General features: G+C 40.8%; 1 pseudogene; it reads left to right on the top strand.

Moving 5' to 3' along the window:
* Positions 1-2,464: 2,464 nt before the first annotated feature.
* Positions 2,465-2,574, top strand: LOC129401106 (U2 spliceosomal RNA; annotated as a pseudogene).
* The last annotated feature ends 2,953 nt before the right edge of the window (positions 2,575-5,527 follow it).

Below are 5,527 nucleotides of genomic sequence, written 5' to 3'. Positions count from 1 at the left end.
TCAAATGAAGCCTTTTCAGCAGGTTTGAGTGTTGGGGGAAAATTCCAAATAATAATAATCAGTTCTCTGTTGAAATATTGAATGTATCCAAAGTATAGAGAGAATAAAGTGAAAATCATTGGCCACTCAGGTGTGGGGGTGGGGGGTATATTGGGGTTCTTGGTGGGGGAACAGGTGCACTGGTGAAGGGAGGGGGGTTTGATCATTATATGACTGAGACTTAAACCTGAAAGCTTTGTAACTTTTGTCTTGGTGATTCAATAAAATAAAATTTAAAAAAAGGGGGGGATTGCAGCAATTATGAACCATTGGATATTTGCATAATGCTAATTAATGTATTTTGTAATATTTTTAGGTAATGTAGGAGGTCACATTTTTGATAACTGTGACAAGAGGTCACAGTTAACATATTAGGTTGGTAGAAGCATTACTAAGAAGAAAGAAAAGATTTGTTGCTACAACAATTTGTATTAGGAAGAAGTCACTTACAATTCCAAACACTCACTGGAGCCTCTGATGTCTTCATAAATAGGATGAGAAGCACATAGTTACTTCTTTGTGGTTGATCTACAAAAGTACCATGAACTTTTTTTGGTTAACAGGGTACCATCAGAATCTATTAATCATATTGCTTATCATCAGTTCAGTAGGCTGGATTTTGAATTCGTGGAATTAGTTCAGTAGGGAACTAACACACTGTTAACATAACATACATGCTATGCCTACATAAGGCATAACATGCCTTAACATACTGAACAGCCTGGAATCAAGGACTTCTTTGGCTGGGTCACGTGCTAAGTAGATTGAGATCCAGTACTATTGGGTCTGCTGTTCAGAAGTTCTAAATGTCTAAATTAAGAGAGGTTAAATTCAGGAAGTAAGGTCATAAAACTAAATGAAGATTGTTGGGAAATATGGAGTAATCTGGGAAAGGCTGAGATTCACAAGCATTGTTGAGTGATTTGTGGGAACAAACAGGAGCATCAGGGACACATACTGTGTTGTAAAGAGAATGGTGTCTTCGAGGTGGAACATAATAACTACCTACATATTTAATATATTTATCACTTGGTAACATCCTTGGTTTCTTTCAACCATCCTAGCATCAAGTTAGGGAATTAATGATTGAACAGGTTGGGGCTGGAGCCATAGCACAGCGGGTAGGGGCATTTGCCTTGCATGTGGCCGACCCAGTTTCAAATTCCAGCATCCCATATGGTCCCCTGAGCACCACCAGGAGTAATTCATGAGTGCAGAGCCGGGAGTAATCCCTGTGCATCGCTGGGTGTGAACCCCACCAAAAAAAAAACCCAAAAAAGAAGTAGACAGAATCTAGAAAATCTAAAACACAAAAGGCCTAAGCAACCTGAAGGGCTTGTCTTATTAAAATTTTATTAGTTTTTCAGACAATTGGAAATGAGTATAGGTATTCTAAAAGAATAGAAGAATAAGGTTTGCAGCACATGGAAGCAAATGTTGATGATGACAATATATGGTCAGAGTAGAGCTTGCTGTTAAGGAGATGACAAGCAGGTAAAATAACCCAGATAAATGATTATAAGAGATAAACGGGGGGGGGGTGCTGTAGCAATAGCACAGCGGGTAGGGCATTTGCCTTGCACGCGGCCAACCCTGGTTTGATTCCCAGCATCCCATATGGTCCCCTGAGCACCGCCAGGGGTAATTCCTGAGTGCAGAGCCAGGAGTAACCTTTGAGCATCCCCAGGTGTGACCCAAAAAAAATTTAAAAGAAGAGATAAACAGGCTGGAGAAATAGGGGTTAAGTTTCTTTCCTTAAAAGCAGCTGATCCCAGATTGACCCTGGCACACTATAAGGTTTGAAAAGCACACTAGGTGTGTACTTTAAACACATGAGCAGGAGTAAGCCCAGAGTATCACCAAATCTGCACTCCCCCCCCAAGAAAAAAAGCTTAACAAACAAGACTCAAAAATTAACCAGAGGTGTAGAAATTGAGATATGACGTCATTCATTCACTAATTTAATAGATATTTGTTGAGATACTTTTTGCGTGAGAAGGTCTTCCCCAGCAATAACTGATAGGTACAGAAGCCTCTCTTCAGCAGCACCTTAGAGTATTGATTATCTAATAAGGTAATACTGCTCAGGTTCTGTGGTACCAGAGACAACCAGGGCCACTCCTGGTGGGACTGATGGGCAGAAAGAATATGGCATCAGAGTGGTGCAAGGAATCAAACTCAGGACCTCTTGTATGCCAGGCTTGCACAGTTAGTTCCTTTTAACTACCTTCCATCCTTTCTCAAAAAAAATTTTTTTTTCATCTAGAAAGATGAGGCTCATAGCCAGAATGAAGTAATGGTAAATCTAGGACCTGAATAACAGGAAATGAGTCATGTGACGCATAGATAAGGCCTTGCTGGCTGAAGGCATATCCAGTATAAAAAGCATAAAGAACATCTGAGAGTGAGAATTAAGAATGTAGTGATCGCTTCTCGGCCTTCTGGCTATGATAAAGTGTAGTGTCTGTTCTTATCAGTTTAATACGTCCTCTATCTGAGGACAATATATTAAGTGGATTTTTGGAAGTAGGAGTTGGAAGCTGGAGTGATAGCACAGGGCTGGAACGATAGTACAGTGGGTAGGGTGTTTGCCTTGCACGGGACTGACCCGGTTTGATTCCTTCATCCCTTTCAGAGAGCCCGGCAAGCTACTGAGAGTATCTTGCCTGCACGGAAAAGACTGGCAAAGCTACCCATGGCATACTCGATATGCCAAAAACAGTAACAACAAGTCTCACAATGGAGATGTTACTGGTGCTTGCTCAAGCAAATCGATGAGCAACAGGATGACAGTGATACAGTGACAGGACTTAGAATAGGAGCTTGGTCCATCCACTGTCCACTCCACACGTTGATCTGGTAGTGAAGTACCTCCAAGAAAGGTGCACCAAAAAAGAATAAAAATGTGTAGGTGAGCAGGAAGAGTTAAATGGGAGGAGAAGGGCCTGGAGGAAGATTTGAAATCTACTCTGGAAGATTTATATTTGAAGAGTACTGCGAAATCTGCTTTGGCTGAATGTGAGTATGTGTGTGTGTGTTTGTGTGTGTGACACAGAGAGAGAGAGAAAGAGAGAGACAAAGAGAGACAAAGAGAGAGCAAGAGACAGAGACAGAGAGACAGAGGAGAGAGTGCACAGGGTGGGATTCCCACACAGTATTAAAGGAGTCCAGGGAGTCCTTTTGGTGAATCTCTGTCAGCTGGGCCTGCAGTTCAGTGTGCCTGGGCTGCATATTAAAAGTTCAGTGGTTGACAACCCATAAGGTACATTGAAGACAAGGTCGGCAAAACCCTCCATAATATTGAAGCTACAGTTATCTTCAAAAATGACATGCAACTGGCCAACCAAGTGGAAATAGACATAAACAAATGGGACTACATTAAACTAAAAAGCTGCTGCACCAAAAAAGATTCAGTGACCAGAATACAAAGACAATCTACAGAATGGGAAAGGATATTTACCCAATACCCATCAGATAAGGGGTTGATATCAAGGGTATATAAAGCACTGGTGGAACTCTACAAGAAGAAAACATCCAACCCCATCAGAAAATGGGGCGAAGAAATGAACAGAAACTTTCCTAAGGAAGAGATACGAATGGCCAAAAGGCACATGAAAAAGTGCTCTACATCACTAAACATCAGGGAGATGCAGATCAAAACAACCACGAGATACCACTTCACACCACAGACACTAGCACATATCCAAAATAACAAAAGCAACTACTGTTGGAGAGGATATGGGGAGAAAGGGACCCTTCTACACTGCTGGTGGGAATGCCGACTGGTTCAGCCCCTTTGGAAAACAATATGGACGATTCTCAAAAAATTAGAAATTGAGCTCCCATTTGACCCAGCAATACCACTGCTGGGAATATATCCCAGAGAAGCAAAAAAGTATAGTCGAAATGACATCTGCACTCATATGTTCATCGCAGCGCTGTTTACAATAGCCAGAATCTGGAAAAAACCTGAGTGCCCTAGAACAGATGACTGGTTGAAGAAACTTTGGTACATCTATACAATGGAATACTATGCAGCTGTTAAAAAAATGAGGTCATGAACTTTGCATATAAGTGGATCAACATGGAAAGTATCATGCCAAGTGAAATGAGTCAGAAAGAGAGACAGACATAGAAAGATTACACTCATCTGTGGAATATAGAATAACAGAGTAGGAGACTAATACCCAAGAATAGTAGAAATAAGTACCAGGAGGTTGACTCCGTGGCTTGGAACCTGGCCTCACATTCTGGGAAGAGGGCTACTCAGATAGAGAAGGGAGCACTAAGTAAAATGTGGTTGGAGGCCACACCCGAGAAGGGTGATGCGTGCTGAATGTAGACTAGATAATGAACACAATGGCCACTCAACACCTTTATTGCAAACCACAACACCTAATTGGAGAGAGAGAACAAAAGGGAATACCCTGCCACAGTGGCAGGGTGTGATGGGGGGAGATGGGATTGGGGGGTTGGGAGGGATGCTGGGTTTATTTGTGGTAGAGAATGGGCAATGGTAAAGGGATTGGCTCTCAAACTTTGTATGAGGAAAACATGAGCAGAAAAATGTATAAATGTAAAAATGTATAAATCTGTAACTTTACCCTCACGGTGATTCACTAATTAAAAAATAAATAATAATTTTTTTAAAAAAAGTTCAGTGGTTGAGGTATGGAAATATAGAGTCCAATAAACCAAGTTCAGGTGCAACTGTGGGAATATACTTATAGCTTGGGTCAAGTTTGTAACTGTGAAGATAGAAATATAAAAATAATACTGTAGAAGAAGCATCAGACCTCAGTATTGCAAGAAGGATATAAGGAGAAATTTTTACAAATTTTTGAAAATGTATCTCAGTCAAGAAGCTTTTATTTATTTTTTTTTCTAGGAGAAAAATCTTCTGTCCTACCACTCTTTAAAGGAAATGGGTGTAGAGAAGGGGGTGGGTTTATAAATTTACTGAGAGTGGGTGCATTTACAGGTTGATTTATTTTCTTTGTAAGAACAACTATATTAAGTAGCTCTCTGAATAACTAAGGATAGAGGATCATATACCAATTTAATTGGGAAAGGGAATGGGAGACCAGACTTCCACAGGAAAGAAAATCAGCTTTAGAAAGACAAATGAGCTTTTAGGAGAACAAATAAAAAATTAATTTTTATTTTTGATAATAGAAAAGTGTTAATTTTTTATGCAATGTCTATTCTAGTGGGAGTGGTCTTACCGGAGTGAAATGCTCCTCTAAAAGTAGAACTGGTGATTCTGGCAATCTCTCAGAAAATTCTACCTTTAATCAGGTAAGAGAAACTCAGACCTAAGTCTTCTCTGCACATCTGCTGTGTCTCAGATGTCAGTTTAGGAGGCCAGAGTGATAGGGCAGTCCCTTGTATGTCACTGCCAAGCTACTGGAAAATGGGAAATCTGGGCGGAAGAGGCCCAATCCCGATCCAAGCAGGCTTGGCGATCTCAGTCCCGGGTCCCACACAC

The sequence above is a fragment of the Sorex araneus genome, chromosome 1, assembly GCF_027595985.1.
Source record: "Sorex araneus isolate mSorAra2 chromosome 1, mSorAra2.pri, whole genome shotgun sequence".
Classification (NCBI taxonomy): domain Eukaryota; kingdom Metazoa; phylum Chordata; class Mammalia; order Eulipotyphla; family Soricidae; genus Sorex; species Sorex araneus.
This window is presented reverse-complemented; position numbering and strand designations above follow the sequence as displayed.